This window comes from Sus scrofa, chromosome 14 (genome assembly GCF_054392235.1).
Source record: "Sus scrofa isolate SSC_HxYL_T2T_F1_AM1 chromosome 14, Sscrofa_HxYL_maternal_Yorkshire_Landrace_v2.0, whole genome shotgun sequence".
In the NCBI taxonomy this organism is placed as follows: domain Eukaryota; kingdom Metazoa; phylum Chordata; class Mammalia; order Artiodactyla; family Suidae; genus Sus; species Sus scrofa.
In genome coordinates this window covers 10,558,232-10,576,174 of record NC_139396.1, presented here as the reverse complement: position 1 = coordinate 10,576,174, position 17,943 = coordinate 10,558,232, and the positions used below count along the sequence as shown (strand labels likewise).

The 17,943-nt window shown below is 47.3% G+C and overlaps 1 long non-coding RNA gene across 1 annotated transcript; it reads left to right on the top strand.

The window, feature by feature from the left end:
* Positions 1-2,409: 2,409 nt before the first annotated feature.
* On the top strand, positions 2,410-7,069 carry LOC146396296 (uncharacterized). Its single transcript, XR_014826470.1, has 3 exons — positions 2,410-2,558; positions 2,602-2,827; positions 4,016-7,069. It is a non-coding gene; the product is annotated as an uncharacterized LOC146396296 (long non-coding RNA).
* The last annotated feature ends 10,874 nt before the right edge of the window (positions 7,070-17,943 follow it).

Here is a 17,943-nt window from a genome sequence, read left to right as displayed (position 1 = left end):
ATTTCCACTGAGCCACGTTGGGAACTTCAGGAGCCCTGTTCTTTATGAAAGTATTCAGGAGATAATGCAATATGTGCTTTATATCTTCTCCACTTCAAAGCTGACTCATTTGCATAAAAACTTTTTGGATGGTTTTTATGAATGTTTTGGGTTTTCAGAGTTAAAAGAATTTTTGAGTTGTGATAGCATCACAACCCCTAAAAATTGTTTAATAGCATCAAGATTAGGTAGGCCGTTTTGTTTGGGATTTTAGTAACTGAGAAAGTATAGGTTGTTAGCAGCACTCTGGAGCATGTACTACCCGTAGCACACGCTGTTAGTCACTAAAATTATACTGGTTCTAGACACAACAGGATTCCCATTTTTCAGTTGATGAAACCAAGGTTCAGAATGGCTAGGATGTCGGATACACTCTTCAAATCCAAGTATCCAGGTCCCATAACCTACATTCTTTTCCTTTGGCTTTGCAAAGTATAACACTCTAAATGTACATTAGATTTTATCGGCCAAATGTGGAAATTATGTTTTGCAATTTTTAGCTCCAGTGTAGTTACAAGATCTAGTATATGGGAATAAAGACATTGAGGAAGTAGACTTATTTTACTAGGAACCAACACCTCATCCCTTTTGCAGAACAAAATTAGACTTAAAGAAAACACCCAAGATGTTATTAAAAGAAACTTTCAAATATAGTTTTATATAATTCTGGTAGTATTGCTTTTAAGCTGGTAGATGCTATATATGTTAGTTGCCTTGTGCATCTACCAAGCGAAAAGCACTGTACTTAGCAAAATTGTCAGCAATTTATTTAGATGCCCTTTGACTCTCTGGTGAGCAATGAAAACATTCCCATCTACTCCTCAGGGAGAGTCTGAATGTAAACACATCATTCCTTCTGTTCAGCTCCTGGGCACCCTCTCTACCTTTCTGAGTCTTCTGTCCAAGTTGGTTACCTTGTCACCAACATCCCACTCATGAAAGGGTCAGCACTTCCCTGAAGACTGCTCACCATTGGTCACTTTTCTCTCCTCTCCCAATCAGGACTGTCTTGTCACATCACATCACATCACCTTTCACTCACCAAGTGTTTATGGAGCATTCAGCTCACGCCAGACACTATTCGAGGTACTGGGAACACAGCAAAGAGGACAGGAGAGTAAAATCCCTGCTTGGGGCTTACATTCTAGTGGAGAAAAGAGAAAACAAACAAGAGACGGGGACCGAGTGTTGCTGGTGGACCTGGCAGTGTGCTCCAGAGAGGGACCAGGAGGAGGAAAGGACACCTGAGTGGATGAGACTGAAGCTGGGGACCAGTGAGGGAGGGGTGGGAACAGTGTGGTTGTGGGGGACAGAGGACAAGGTGGAAGAGGCCTGGAGGGAGCAGGTGCAGGGAGGGACTGCAGGTGGCAGGTATATGGAGGGACTGTGAGCGGCCAGAGGCCCCGGGATGGTGGCCTAGGTGGGACCTGGCCAGCAGTGGGGAGCAGAGGGTAACCACTGTGGGTAGAGCTGGGGATGGGCCAAGGGAGCTGGACACGGTAGCTTCCAGCAGTAGGCACAGAGACCAGGTGGAGGCTGTGTTCCTGACACTTTCCAGTTGGGCTGCATCAAGGGTCCAACTGCCCCTGTGGCTCCTGCCCAGGGAAGGAAAGGAAAGCATTCTCCATCATCGAAGACAGGGGGCTGTGAGCTCCAAGCACGCACTCTGCAGCCAGGCGGGCCTGGGAGCTTCACAGGGTCTCCTCAGTCCATGGGGGGGTTGAGGTGCCAAGGCAGGCGCTGGGGCTCGGCGGGGGGCCGCAGAGCCTCTGCAGGCGGCGTGGGGTGGCAGGGGATGGGGGAAGAGCCTCGGAAGGCCACACGGGGGAAGACGGGGCCTTAGCAGGCCCTGTGCGGGGGGGTGGGGGGGGAATCCCCCCTCGGTGGCCTGCGGAGAGGCAGGGCCTCGGCAGGCCGTAACCTGGGGGGGCGGGGCCTCGGCAGGCAGCGCGCGGGGAGGCGGGACTTCGGCAGGCCGCGCGCTGACAGCGGGGGCCTCGGCAGGCCGCGTGCCAGGGAGGCGGGGCCTCGGCAGGCCCTCTGCCGGCGGGGGGGCAGGGCCTTGGTAGGCTATGTGACTGGGGGGCGCGGCTTCTGCGGGCTGAGCGGGGGAGGCGGGGCCTCGGCAGGCCATTTCCTGGGGGGGCGGGGCCTCGGCAGGCCGCGCGCGGGGAGGCGGGGCTTCGGCAGGTCGCTCTCTGATAGGTGGGGCAGGCCATATGCCAGGTGGGCGGGGCCTCGGCAGGCCCTCTGCCGGGGGGCGTGGCCTCGGCGGGCTATGAGACTGGGGGGCGCGGCTTCGGCAGGCCGAGTGGGGGAGGCGGGGCCTCGGCAGCCCGTTTCCTGGGGGGGGCGTGGCCTCGGCAGGCCACGCGCGGGGAGGCGGTGCTTCGACGAGCAGCGCGCGGACAGGGGGTCCGTGGCAGGCCGCGTGTCAGGGAGGCGGAGCCTCGCCAGGCCGTGTGCCAGGGGAGCTGGGCCTCGGCAGGGCCTGTGCTGGGGGGGCGGGGCCTCGGCAGGCCGCGGGCTGACGGGGGGGGGGGGGGGGGGGGTCCTCGGCAGGCCGCGGGAGGCGGGGGCACACGGCTCACACCCAATCCCAGGCACAGCCGAGTTCACAGTCCGCTGCCATCTTGAATCGCGGTGTTGCTCTTAGTTTCCTCAGGAACCGTTTTTTAACGGCTGGCGCAGCTGCTTCCCTAACTGGGGTCTGCAGTGCAGGCGTGGTGTCTCTGCACTGCGCCCTGCAAGCAACTGAAACCCGGCCAAGCACAAAGGAAAAGAAAAGGTAGACTTTGCTTTATTTCCCAGACTGTACTTTGATGAGCAGGGAATTGTTAATGGGCTTTGTAGGTGACAGTTGAACTGCTGAGGAGAAGGAGGCCTGAGGGGGGAGCAGAGGAGTCCAGGGCGTCAGAAGAGCCAGTGGGGAGCAGGTGGTGGTGCTGAGGGAGTGAGGGGGCGGTGGGGAAGACGGAGATGAGATGTGAGGGTGGTGGTGAGATGGGAGGGTGGTGATGAGGTGGGAGGATGGCGATGAGATGGGATGGTGACAGCTGTGATGAAGTGGGAGGTCGGTAATGAGGTGGGAATAAGGCGGGGTGGATGGTGATGAGGTGAGAGGACAGCTAGAGGAAGTGGAGAAGGGGCTGACTGCAGGGCCAGCAGTGAGAGGGCTGTCACACAGCGCAGGAATCTTGACAGGCATCCAGCTTGAGAGGAAAGCCTTCAGGAAGGAGCGGTGTTGGGTGTCATTCAGATGGGCCCAGTTATGGTAGATTGAGGACGTTATCAGCGCTACTAAATATCAAATAGACAACCTATCAGCATCTTGTACGAACCTGTAATGGAAACGAATCTGGAAAAGACTAGATATACACATGCAGGGGTATAATGGAATCACTTTTCTGCACACCTGACACACAACATTGGAAATCCACTCTACTTCAATAAAAAAGTTATTCAGGAGGGGACAGGAGCAGAGTAATAATTAGATTATTGTGGTGACAGTCGCCAACTTCCAGCCCCCTTTGGTGCTGGGCTCCTCCTTCGTCCTCTCACAGGTGCGAATGCCTCTGACCCTCTGCCCAGACGTGACTCTTGCTAGAATGTCCATGTAAGAGGGGCTGTGACTCTTTAAAAGGAATTTTTCCCAGGTGGGGTCCCCAGGGTCCCAGGCCTGGCTTGCCAAGAGTGGTCATGAGGGGCCAACTCTCACAAAAGCCCTGGGACTGAGAAGGCCTGCATCAGCTTCCACTTGGAGCCATGGAGGTGGCCAGTTACAAATGCCTTTTTAATGTTGCTCCCAACACTCTGTAACATATCAGGCCATTGCTTCAGGTAATTTCATCGTGAGGCCACTTTCCATTTTATTTCATATTTTCCTGAAGGGATATTGTCCTTGTCAAGCAGACAGGAGCTGACGAGGTGAGGGATCGTAACAATGTGTTATAACTTTGTAAAATTTCTCACCCAGCTCCCTCCCATCATCAACTCAAGACCTAAGATACCTGAAAAGCATCTCTTCTCTCCTCCTTTTTCTTCCTCTGGCTGGTCCTGACCAGAGGGCCCTAGTGAGAGCGGCTCCTGATAATGTCAGGATCTTCTTCGGAACCTGCAGCATAATTCATTTTCCCCGGAATGGATGTGGAGCCTCCCCGTACTTCCAAATTGGGCTGCACCAACTCTGAGACTTCTGTGTTCCATTTTCTCAACGCTCCAATGAATTGTCAAGACAAAGCTTTGTGTCAAGATAGAGAAGTGTCTTTTCCCAGGCCTGCATTTCTGGCTGGGAAACAGGAGCCCAAATCCTAAATGTGTCTATTTGGTCAGCTTACAGTCCAAACAGCGATTTTGGAAATGCGGAGTTTGCAGAGCCTGATGCCTCTCCTGCAGTTTAAATCTGCACGGTTGTCACCAGTTACAGACTATGGCAGATGGCTTGCAGTGTTTAGAGGAGGACAATGGACAAGGAGTCAAAGAGAGAAAAGAGCAGCACATGTCCTGGTTCAACTCCTCCAAGTTGCCATTAAAAGTGCATAATTTCACCAGACTCTAGCCTCAAACATCCATGGTCAATTAAAAGCTGTCTCCGGTCAATGGGTTGTGACACAGAGTTTCTATGTTCTAGGGACACCTTCTACCCTTTAGACAGACTGCCTTTCGCCCTGAAAAATGGCATCCAAAGCCCCACTGTCAGCTAACAAGTGTGTAACTTGCATTGGGGGCACCTTCAGGTTTCATGGCATTTCCTGTCTCTCCACCATGTATAGGCTGTGCGTTAAAACTTCCGAAATCCCCTTTTCTATTCTCAAGGGTTCCCACACCCCAGGTGACGATGGAATCCACAATTATAATAAGCAACTTCCAAACAAAACTAAGGGCCCTGCTTTCCTTACAACCATTGCTCTTTTCCCTATACTTCTTCAAACTGGCCCAAGACATTTTAAGGCTGCTGTCTTTGGCTTCTGTGCAGAAAAGAGTACCTCCTGGTTTCTTCATCTGCTGAAGATGGACCTAGTCCCTTCTCATTTCTTAACCTAAGCTGTGAACCTTTTGCTAATGATGATTTGTAGTCTGAGCTCTCTGGGGTCCAGAGAGAGCTCTGCAGGTGCCTGTCAAATGCTCGACCTGAGAAAGACCAAGCCAAGCTAAATCAAGCACCATGGCTTGATTCAGCTTTCCAAGTTCTGCAGCAGAACAGCAACCCCCCACCCCCACCAGGAACAGAACCTCCCATCAACAGCTTCCTCGCTCCCCCTGGGTTTCTCCCAGTAATTTTTTGAAGATTGCCCGGGGCTGCCAGCCTCATCTGCCTTTTCACTTGACTCGTTCCTCCTCTCCCAGCTATTTGCTAAAATAACAGGGATTCCTCCCCCTCTTGTTAGAACAAAACTTGCTAGGAAGTTGACCCTAGTCTTCTGAGGCTTCCTCGTGTTGTCCCAAAGCCTGTCAGGTAATTTGTAAGTTTGTTAGTTTAAGTGGCAGAGCTAAAGGCTTTTCTCTAACCAACTGACTGGTTGGTTTCCCCTCTGCCTCTGAGCAAGCTTCATTCTAGAGTCAGAGATGTCCAGGCACAGCCTTCTGAGTACACTCTCCTCTTGACTTTGAAATCTTCACTGGGCTTTGCCTGCATCTATGCTGGACGATGAGCCTCGGCAACACATGAGGACTTTCATGCCTCACTGGTCAGCACCACTGTGCTGCTGGGCTGGAGCCTCCATCCTCCATTCCTATATCCATGCCTACTTTTCAGGCTCACTGGTGAAGAAATAGGATGAGGAAGCAGGAAATTATCAGAGGCAAGGAGCATGGTCTCACTGACAGTCCATAAGCCTGAATATCTGAGTTTCAGCTCCTTCTATGCAGGTTTCACAGCTGAGAAACAGCCCACCCAATCCTTATTCTGTCTTCACACCACAAGGCTGGCATGGGCAGAGTGCCATCAGGAGAGAACACAGCTCCCACCATGGAGAACCCCTCTAAACTTGCTTGCACCAAAGTCTAGTTCCAACAGCATATGGCCCATGGAAAATGCAGCTGCGATCAGTAACTGAGGTTCTCAGACAGCCTTGCCCTTGCATCCTAGCTCCTGGCACATGCTCCTTCCTGGTTCGCCTACCATGAAGCACGTGACCCCTCTGATGAAACACATATGTGATGACTGACATCCTGGGTCTCTGCCCATGGCAAGTAGGCCCCTGCAGTCACTGGACCACAGTTCTCCCCCACCAAAGGACCCTGCAGGCCATGGAGCACCATGGCTTACAGCAGGGTTTTGGCCCCCATCACTAATGTCATCCCACTAAGTATGTGCCAAGAAGACGCTTGTTAAGCCTAAAACCTAATTTGATATGTGGAAGATCCATCTTCACATAAGACCTCCACAGTCCCAGAGGAGAGATCTACCCAGCAAGGGTGCTCAATGAGGAAGACAGAGCTTTATCCCCTTATTCCTGCAGCATCCACCCTTGACCTTCATGGTTCACTTTGGTCTCAGGCTTTCTCCCAGTGTTGAAGTGAGTGTGTGGGTGTTGTTCTGTACCTCTCCTAGGTCTTAATTATACAGCCAGCACTCAGCCTCCTCCCACACTCTGGCCCCTCAATCAGCCCTGGACACCTAATGTGGATATGACAGACATGCAGCTGCTGCGACAGCCCCTGATGAGTGCCAAGACCAGCCTTCCCAGTGAGTCCACTCAGGACCTGCGGCATTGCTCAGCTGGCTTGCTGCCACCAGCAGCACTCAGTCAGGTGGTGGTCCTTCCTCTCCCAGCAGAGCCAGGCTCTCCTGGACTGTTAACATGGAATTTGGAGGGAATCTTGTGCCTCAAAGAGCATCACTCTTCTGGGGAGAGAAGAGGAATGCATGTGACAATATTAAAGCCAAGGCTGTGTGGTGAAAGTTTAATAGAACAAATATATGGCTGGCTGGCTGAGGAATAATAAAATCACTCTGATGATGAGGACTTTACTGCACTGGTTTCCAGACCCTTGTTTGCTAAATAAATTTATTTACTTGGACTCCAAACTACTGGGTGACCTTGGTCCAATGACTCCACTTCTTTCTTCATTGTAAACTGAGAGGATGGGGCTCTGTGAGTGATTCTTGGAGTATCCTCGTACTGGGGGAGGAAGTCTCATATTTTTGGAGCATAAATACTCTCTACCAGTTACTGGGCATGTTTTCAGGGGGTGCAGAGTTGACCCTAGTCTTGTTGCTCTTGTGCTGGTGGCAGGAAGCCATTGTTGCTGCCTTCCAGGACATTGTTGTCCGATGGGGAATGTGTGATGGGGTCTTTCTAAATCCCCTGACCAACCCCTCCCCCTGGTCAAATAAATTCCAAAACTATTTAAAGAAACCTCTGAAAGACTGACATGAAAGTATTTGTACTGTAGATGTCCCCCAGGTGATTCATTTATTGGTTGATGAATTTTAGAATGTGTGATTAGATTTATTCTAAGATCATAAGTCCTTTCTTATGAAATGTACATGCAGCTAGCACCCATGTCTGCATTATTCTCTGGGACTTGAGGAAGAATCTTGTTTGAAAGTCACTGCTATCAGGAAGCAAAGTGTTTGGGGTGTGTGCAGCCTGAGCTTGGCCAAGAGTTGAGTCCCTCTGGTTCATGCAGCTCTACCAGATAACCTGCTGTCACATAACCTACTGCGATGTTTCATCCATGTAGAGTATGTTAGCAGCTGTCCGGTGGGGCCTAGAGCAGCTCACTGCAGAAAGGAGTGTGGAGAGAGGGGTGGCTGAAGTGGGTATGGGGTCCAGAACAGGGCTCTGTGAGGGGAACCCAGGAAAGGTGTCTGTGTCAAGACTGATCACCCCACAGCACCATTGGACTGATTGAGGGAGGGAGAGTGTGATATGAAAAATAGCAAACCCAAGGAGTTCCTGTTGTGGCACAGTGGAAACAAATCTGACTGGTATCCACGAGGATGCAGGGTTGATCCCTGGCCTCACTAAATGGGTCAGAGATCCGGCATTGCCGTGAGCTCTGGTATAGGTCATAGACATGGCTTGGATACCTCATTGCTGTGACTGTGGCTGTGGCTGTGACCAGCAGCCGCAGCTCTGATTAGACCCATAGCCTGGGAACTCCCCTATTGTGCAGGTGTGGCCCTAAGAAGCAAAAGGCAGAAAAATAGCAAACTCGGGATATGCAATACACACATATATATTTTAGATTTCTTACATGTATAGCCATGGCACTGACAGTTGATAAAATGGGTTCATTGATAAAACCGTAGGTATTGGCAAGATTCTTATGTTTCTTAAAGAGAGATTAATACATAAAAAAGATTAGAACTGTTAAGGAATGAATGGCTTAGGGATAACAATTAATTGTCTAGTTGTGAAAACAGCCTCTCTGCCTAGATTCTGTAGGCATGAGTACAATGAAATGTCAGGTTTTCTGGGTTTTTTTTGGCTGTACCTGCAGCATAGAGAAACAGGCTAGGGACTGAATCCCACCTAAGCTGGAACTGTGGAAATGCCACATCCTTAACCTGCTGCACCCCCATGGGAACTCCACAAGATGTCATTTCTTACAAATTTTCTAAAATTTAATCTCTTCCTGTTTCAAACGACTCACCTCTTTTGGTTGAAATTAGTAAGTTTTGTTATAAAATTGAATAGCAAGAGGACACTGGCTACATACACGTTCCAAGTGGCTTGTCTCCCTTCTAGAAACCGCCAACCTGCCTGCTGCCATCCTGCCTCCCCAACCAGAGCAAGGCCTCTTGAACCACCTCCAAGCAGCTGTCCTCCCCAGGGCAGCCTCAGGTTTCTACAGGCTCCCCAGCTCAGATGTCCCTGGGGTGCAGTACTCTCGTCTTCCTCTCCTTCCGTCCAACTCCATGTCCACAGTGAAGGGTCCCAACGGAAACCCAGGGATTTGAGGGAGGCCCTTTCTCTTGGAAAACAGCCCCTGTCTAGAGGCTTACCGCCTTCTGAAGCCATTCCCACAGGCATGGGCCTGGACCACCATGGGCTGGTGGCCTCAACGTGGACAGTCCAGAGCAGGACCCAGCGAGGGACCTGCCCCAACAGATGCTCAGGACGCAAGTAAAGGAGCCCAAGTTTGAATCTCAACAGTAGAATGCGGGCCTCCAGTCATTCTGCAGTGGGGGAGGGGCCGAGGGCAGGTGAGCCTGGGTGGGGGTGGGGTGCCATTCCATGCTGGCCTCTGCAGGGAGGCAAGAACCAGACGTTTCTTCCACCTTATGCAGGGGCCAGACAATTGTCGAGTGCCTCATCAGGCAATGTATGTGTTGGTTTTCAGAGTCACAGCACCAAGGTTTGTCTTGATGTTCCCTTTCCCTTTATTATTCATCAACTTGTTTGTTGTCTTTCAACCTGTTCAGCTTCCATACTGGCTCCAGGCTTCCTTCCCCAGAGGCCAGACTTTTAAATAAAATTCAACATTTATCATCTGATAACCACTTGGGTTTTCATGGCCACCTGGAACCTAATGTTTATGGTTTGGCTTCTCTCAGCAGACCCACCATTTGTGATTGGTGTGTGTCCATCTTTCCTAAGGAAGCCGTCTTGTGTGCCAACCAGCATCCAGCAGGACCCACCTTCCTCATGTTCCTTTGTGCTGGAAAGGCCCAGCCTATCCAAAAAGCCGCTGCACAGCCCACGTGTCCAAGACCAGAGATCAGTCTGACATGTTTCCCATATTATGACATTGCTGGTAAGTATTGTATGTTTTACCTTTTTAATGATTGAATGTAATATTTTAAACAAATCCTCCCTTCTCAGGGATCACAATCCACTTGTGCCAGATAGAATATGCAGTGTTGAGTCCTCCTCCCCCCTCTTTCCCCTGTCCACTCCGTCCTCGTACCCACCGGCGATCAGAGATACCTGTTTCATTCACATCTTTTCAGAGATCTTTTGGGCAAGGAACATTGAATGCAATCCATTTGCCTTTTCAAAAATTATTTCTTTGTCTCTGAAAATTAAAATGTGCACAGGGATGTAAAATGTTGGAGGATAATGTGAGAAAGCGATTATATATGTATGATATATGTGTATATCTGTGTGTGTGTGTCTGTATGACAGGGTCCTTTTGCTGTACAGTTGAAATAGACAAAGCATTGTAAATCAACTGCAATGGAAAACTTAACAATTATAAGGTAAGAGTTCATCTTGAAAAACAGTAAAAAGGAAAAATGGAAAATTAAATCTTGTCTCCGTATATCTGAGTATATTAGTTTTGTCACCTTCATACTGCCATTGTGGCTCCTCTGTTACTGGACTAACCTTTATTATGGGAGTTTCTACATTCTCTTGAAATTCAAGGAACTGAAAGAACAGAGTGTTCAAACCCAGGCAATATCAAAAGTAAATATCCAGCTCCATTTGAATTTTTCATTTCCTATACACAGTGCCTGCTTTTAGCCTTAACTCTGTCCTATGCAACATTTTGGACATATCTTTACTGAAAGTTCTTTCCCTATTTATCTGAAATTTACCTTTCCCTCAGCATCAGCATTTATCTGGCAAGACTAGCCAAAAAGGGTAACATATTCGGCGCTTAGTAGTGAGCAGTTCTAGAGAGGATGAGAACGTGGACTAGAAACTGAATTGTGCATTTTGGTCCAACCCAAAATAAAATGGCAAAGGGACCCCAAGTCTGCAGGATGAAATGTTAATGGAAGAGACAGGATATAGGATTGAGTGTTTGTGCTTCGTGTGGTTAAGGACAGAAATAAAGGACAAGAAGACAAGTTAATGTACTAAATATCCCAGAGATCTGTTTTTTTTTTTTTGGTCTTTTATTTATTTTCCTTTTTAGGGCCAGACCTGCAACATATGTGAGTTCCAGAATAGGAATCAAATCGGACCTAAAGCTGCAGGCCTATGCACACCCACAGCAATGTGGGATGCAAGCTGTGTCTGTGACCTACAGCATAGCTAAAGGCAACACCAGATCCTTATTCCTCTGAGGGAGGCCAGGGATCAAACCCACATCCTCGTGGATACTTGCCAGGTTCGTTTCTGCTGAGCCACATTGGAAACTCCTTGTATTTCTAGGATTTAAAAAATCAACTCCCCGTGAAATGCATGTGCACCTTGAGAGAGTGCCAGTATTTTATCCACCAATGTCCACTCTCCTTTTGGACAAAACCAATCCCACCTAAGACCTGGCCTGCAAGCCCTGCTTATAAGCTTGTGAATTTCCTGTCTGCATCCCATAACCTTCCACTTTAGAATCTAGGCTCATCATTACCTATGGTCCCATCTGCATCCCTTAGAAAACAAAACAGAGACACAAATGAGAAACAGTTCTCTGACTCTTATTTTCATGTTGAGAATTAATGTCACCTTACACTCTTCTAATGATATGAATGAGTATTCATGTTTTGTGTGGTGAGAAGAGAGGACAATTAGGAAACTTGCCAAGGGAAATAAGGGGTGGAAACCTAATAGGACTGCAACCAAATCTCTTGGGAGGTGAAATTCATTCTCTGCTGTAGCACCACCACAATTCCTACTGATGTTAGGGTGTCGGGGAAGGCAAGAGAGGTTTAGAAGGAGTGTCCCACATTGAGAAAAAGACTTGGGAAGATGCTTCAGAAGCTTCTTAGCCCTTGCAAAGAAAAATGGACTCAAAAGAGAGTGAGAAGCTGAGGTGAGAGGATTTCAAGCAATATCATGGTGAGCTTTCTATCAAGTACCTCTTGATGGGGGATTGAAAAAATAAACAATTTGGAAATATTTCTCTGTATTTGAGCTCTTATAATGAAAATTTTAAATGTTTTTCAACCAATAACTTCATATGAGAGGATTGGTGAGGCAAGCATTGTACCCAGGCATTCAAGAAGGGCAGGCTCCTTGTTGTCTCCTTCCCTTGTTCAGCCATTCAACCGATTATTTATAAGATCCTCACTCATCGTTCTTATATAGTATTTGAATGCATCTTCTCAGGGACCCTGATAGAAAATCACATTGTGGAAAAGTGACATTCCCAATCTGCAATCAATTTTTGTTTACTACCTCCAAACCCTACATCCTAGAGGCAGAGATAATCAAATTAGCTGAAATGTAATTAGGGAAAACCAGTCATGGATGTGGGTGTCTCAATGTCTTTTGGACCCTTATCTCTGATTATTTCTGCAGAGAGATTCAGGACAGGCACTGACAGCTGAGGAGAAACATCTCTGGAAATGGATCACAAGCATCAGAAGACAGGTAATCTCCCACTTGCTGATGGAAATTTAAAGGCACTGAGAGATTCCAGGTTTGTGTCTTGTGGAGGTTTCAAGTCTGTGCCCTTGGGAGCTCTGGGTGTTGTTAGATGTAAGGGCTCATGAGAGGTATCCTGTTGATGAAGAAATGCTCCAACGTTGCAGCTAACCGGAGAACAGTCCTGATGGTTCACATTTCTTTGCAAAGTATGACAATGTCAGGTCAGTAAGTTGAATCTGCTCCTATTTATTTGTTGGTTGATTGCCAATGGAAATTCTGTGATGTAGTCAAAGAAGTAGGGAGGGAGAGTACAATTGTCCCAAAGTACCTGCTGTGCTATAATTTGCCAAGATTGTCAAGTTTACTTCACAAGGGTAACCAAAACCTTACAAAGGAAACACCTATGAATCAACCTTTATTGAAAAACTTCCATGCATTAACTAACTACACGGAGAGCGAAACATTTGAGTAGAACAAATGTATTTGGAAAAGCTCTAGGCATGGAAACAGGAGAAAGTTCTCTCAGAGTGTTTTCCATGTCTACAATTCATTGCTAGAAATTCTTTTTAATGGAACCCTAAGGCTTGCTAGGTAAAAGGACCTAATATTTCTAGAAAAAACAGTAAGAAAAACTAAGGAACTGCAGCCCAAAGGGCATGAATGCCCTTGGCCCAAATTGAGGATACCGTGCTTAGGCTGGAGCTCTCCAAACTCTTTCATGGGGATCATATCTAAATGGACGGTTTTCAAGTTTGCAATTTGAATGTGGGAGATCATCTCACAAGAGAGAGGTTGAAGAGGAGAAGGTCAGAAAGATCGCAATGAGAAGACATATCAAAAAACTCCCCAGAGCATGTCAATTCTCCATTATATTCCTCTCTTGCAAGAATACCTGGGCTAGGTATTCACACATCCCACTCCAGCAAGCATGCACATGTCCACTAGTGGCTAGGGCTGTCAGGTGCAGGGACTACACTCCACCAACCTCTCCTAGCATCTGTTGAGGCGGGTCTGCTTGGGAAGCCAGTAGTGCATGCATGAGGGCAGAGGGTGGTTTCCCAACGGGTGGCCCGCCTGGGGGTGGGGCCAGTCATGGCGGCCTATCTGCTTAATTCTGTGAAGGCCCTGGTAAGGCATATGGGGACTTTTCACGTGTTGGGTGTGAGCCCTCAGCACTCTTTTTCACTCTGTAGGATATCTGGGCCCTCCTCTGTGTGGGTTCATGCCAGCATGGAGTTAAGGTCCGGAGCAGTGTTTCCACCACAGTTTATTGGCAGCACTGTGGGTCGGGCTGCATGAAGACTTGAGTGATTGCAGGGCCTCCAGAGGCAGGTGCATAAAGTTTGTGGGCCATTCAAATGTGTGCCATTCCAGCATGCAGTTCTCAAGAGTAGGAAAGCTAGACAGAAACATTTCCAATTTGAAAACCCTCATGCACTTCCCAGGAAGTAGCGCAGGTCACTGGAAAATCAGTGAAGAGCCAAGGTACATGATCATAGTTTCATTGGTGTCTCCTTCAGAACATAAAAATTACTGTCAATGCTCATATTCAAAAGGCATGCTTGGGTCCATGGTGGGGACAACTTTCCTGAATGTAGTGCTCACCATCTCTTTGTAGTCTGATGTAAATCATGAATGATGCACAAGCCTAGATGGGGTTCATACATATTTGATAGGTTGTTGGGAGTCTGGTGGATGGTCAGATATCTGGGTTGGTTAGGTCTATGTATATGTGTGTATAAGGGGAGTTCATGCCTGTGTTTTGGTGAACATTTTTAAGGGGGAGTGTTATATTTGAAGGGTTTTGAGATGTAACAGAGGCACACTCAAGGAGTTGGTGTTTAGGTGTTTGTAAGTTGGTGTTCAGGGGAATATTTGGCACATGGTGTTTTCACCCATGAGTTTTGGGATTGTGTATCTAAAGGTGGACTTGGATTATCTGCCTATGCATAAGGGCCATGTTTGGTCATTACGGGGGTCTGTTTGTTTGGGTGTACAATCCGTTTATGTTGTATATGTGGGGAATGTAGTGAAACTCCGTGGCTGGGACTTCAACCCAGCCAAAATTGAGAGTGGGACTTGAATCAACCTGCATGGTAGCTTGGCACTTGAACCCAGGATCCCAGGTTAGGAGTGGACTGGAACACAATGATTATTTTTTTTCCTTTTTTTGATATTATCTGCCACATGTGGAGGTTCCCAGGCCCAGGAATGAATGCCACAGCAGCGATCTGGATGGCTGCAGTGACAAAGTTGGATCCTTAACCTTCTGTGCCACAAAAGAATGACTCAAACTCCTCAAAACCACTGTCTGTTAAGGAAAAACCTCTCTCCCAGTGTCAGGACTCATGATGCTCAGGCTTTTCTGACTCATTGCAGAATGAATTCAGCTTGAGACAAAGCAGTAGGCAATGAGCGAGTTTTTTAGCATAAGACACTTGTGAGAGAGAGAGAAGTAGGTGGCAAGGGAGCAGAACAGCCCCAAGAACCAAGAGAGCTCCATTTCTATAATCCAAGGAAAAGAGGAGAAGGGAGAAGTTTGCCTTCTTCCTCATTTGGGGGCAGATGGCAAGGCTTACATCTTTTGTCCCTCACTTTGCCCCTACATGGCTTACCCAGGTCAGTCAACAATGCTATTGAAGTCCTGTGTGTATTACCAGGAGTGTGGTAACATGTACAATATGGCAATTCATCTCAGGTTTCCAGCTAATGTCCCCATTTACCTAGTTTTGTCCCCTGTTATCTATATTTCTGGCTTGGGTATGTGGAAAAATGCTGCTTTTCAAGGACTACTAACTCCATGACTTCATGCACCAGAATTTACTCTTCCTATCTATTGTCCTATGTTTTAAGTATGGGGGTTTGTGGCTTCAGCATGTCTGACACATACAGGCCCCTGGTCTTCCTTCAAGTTAGTGTAGATCATAGCTGGGTTCCATTCCTTGAGTGCTCCTCAGCTTACACCAGTTCCCCAAACTCTGTTAAACCTTGTCTTTCACCCCCAGTGGGACTTTTCATGTATTTTAAGTATCCGAATCTATCCTTATCTTTAGGATGATTATTTGTGTATTTGTAGCATGTTGTATGCTTCTTGGCTTTTCTGTGTAGCAGTTTTTCAGGAGCTGTGTGTGTGTCTTTTGATGTGTTTAGGGCAAGTCTGAAACTTTTATGAGACTGGTGAATATTCCATAGGTGGCTGTCCTGTGTTTCTGTGCTGCTGTATTTGCATGAAGGCTGGGTGGGGGGGAAGTGTGATTTTATGTATATGCAGAGCATGTATTATATGTGTATTTGGAACCAAATGCATAGGGGTTATACGTTGCCATATTTGTAATGTCCTGGGTAATTGTGGGTATATTTGGGGCTTGTGGAGAGGAGTTGTGTGTATGAATTTGTGTGTGTATTCAAGGGGCATGGTCATTTGGTAGAATATTTGCTGGGGCTATGCACTTGTATTTTTCAGTAGGGACATTTTAGGCCTAAATATTTGGGGAAGTGCACATGTGTTTCTTTGTTATTTATTATTTATTTATTCATTTTTTTTTCCGCTGTACAGCATGGTGACCAAGTTACGCATACATGTACGCACAGGTTTTCATCACATTGTTGTGTGGCAATGTAAGTATCTAGACAGAATTCTTAATGCCACACAGCAGGATCTCATTGTACATCCATTCCAAGATCAATAGTTTGCACCTGTTAACCCCAAGCTCCCAATCCCTCCCACTCCCTCCCTCTCTCCCCGGGCAGCCACAAGTCCATTCTCCAAGTCTATTATTTTCTCTTCTGTGGAAATGTTCATTTGTGCTGTATACTAGATTCTAGTTATAAGTGATGTCCTATGGTCTTTGTTTTTCTCTTTCTGACTTATTTCCCTGAGGATGAGAGTCTCTAGTTCCATTCATGGTGACACAAATGGCCTTATGTCTTTTTTTATGGTTGAGTAGGATTCCATTGTGTATGTATACCACATTTTCCCAATCCAATCATCTGTTGATGGACATTTGGGTGGGTTCCCATGTCTTGGCTATTATGAATAGAGCTGTAATGACCATGCAGGTGCATGTGTCTTTTTCAAGGAAAGTTTTGTCCGGATGTATGCTCAAGAGTGGGATTGCGGGGTTATAGGGTAGTTCTAGGTATAGGTGTCTAAGGTACCTCCATGTGGTTCTCCATAGTGGCTGTACCAGCTTACATTCCCACCAACAGGGCAGGAGGGTTCCCTTTTCTCCACAGCCCCTCCAGCACTTGTGATTTGTGGACTGATGAATGATGGCCATTGTGACTGGTGTGAGGTGGTATCTCATGGTCGTTTTGGTTTGCACTTCTCTAATAATCAGGGATGTTGAGCATTGCTTCAGGTGCTTGTTGGCCATCTGTGTATCTTCCTTGGTGCATTGTCTCTTCAGGACTTTTGCCCATTTTTCCATTGGGTGGTTGGCTTTTCTGCTGTGGAGTTGCATATGTTGCTTGTATATCCTAGAGATGAAGCCCTTCTCCATGGCATTGTTTGAAACTATTTTCTCCCATTGTGAAAGTTGTCTTTGTGTTTTCTTGCTGGTTTCCTTTGCTGTGCAAAAACTTGTGAGTTTGACTAGGTCCCATTGGTTTATTTTTGCTCTTCTTTATGTTGCCTTGGGAGAAGGACCTGTGAACATATTCATGAGGTTGATGTCAGAGAATGCTTTGCCTATGTGCTCTTCCAGGAGTTCGTATGTGTGTTTCTAATGGAGCGATGAGGTTCTGTGTTTATTCAGGGGAGTTGGAGACTTGCATTGATGTGTAGGAGAAATATGGGCTATGGTTATGTGTTAGTAAATGCAGGTGTGTGAGCTGGCTCCTCTTATCATTTGATAGATGGAAGTCATTTCATATGTGGTTTTCTGGAGATATGTCCATGGGTCTTACTTGCATATCCATGTTTGTAGGTCTATCACCAGGTGCATGACTGCCCAAGTCTTGTTCGCATGGCTTGGAGTTGTTAGGAGTGTGCAAATTATGTTCCTTTGGAGAATGCTAAGGTGTTATGTGTTTGTTGCTAATGTGTTTGTTAATAGGTACTAAGAGATGGTCTGTCTGTGTCTATCCAGGGGAGGGCAAAAACATACATACATTTGACACACATACACTTAGAGTGCCCTTTGGTGTCTATGTTGGGGGAGGAGGAGGGTGGTTGTATTTTGAAGAGGTGGCATCACGCCTGGTGTTTGGGGCATCTGTATGTCCAAGGGTTGGGAATATCTGTATGTGTGTGTCCATAGGTGTTTGACATTTGTATATGTATCTTAGTCAGTGTAGGCTAATTGTGGCTGTGTGTGTATTTGAGTTCCTGGAGCTTATGTGGTATGTATTCTGAGAGGTGTGAGAAGTCTGTGTGTTTGGAAACCAAGAAACAGTGTAGGCTGTGTGTGTGTTCAGGAGTCCTGGATTAGCTGTGTTTTAGGGCTATGGCATGGCATACGGGCTATGCATGAGACAACTGAGGACTTGCTGGTTTTCGTGAGCCTGTACATGTAGGTATTCCACATGGACAACTGGTTGGTAGGTAGGTTGCACCTGTTTTATTCAGGCCCATGTTTTGGATGTGTATAGAGTTGGAGTGTTACCAGCTAGAGTTCTTGGCCTTCCTTAATCAAGAGCAGTTGATAAGATGCTGGAGGAGAAACTCAGTGAAGACTTTATTCAGGACACCTGC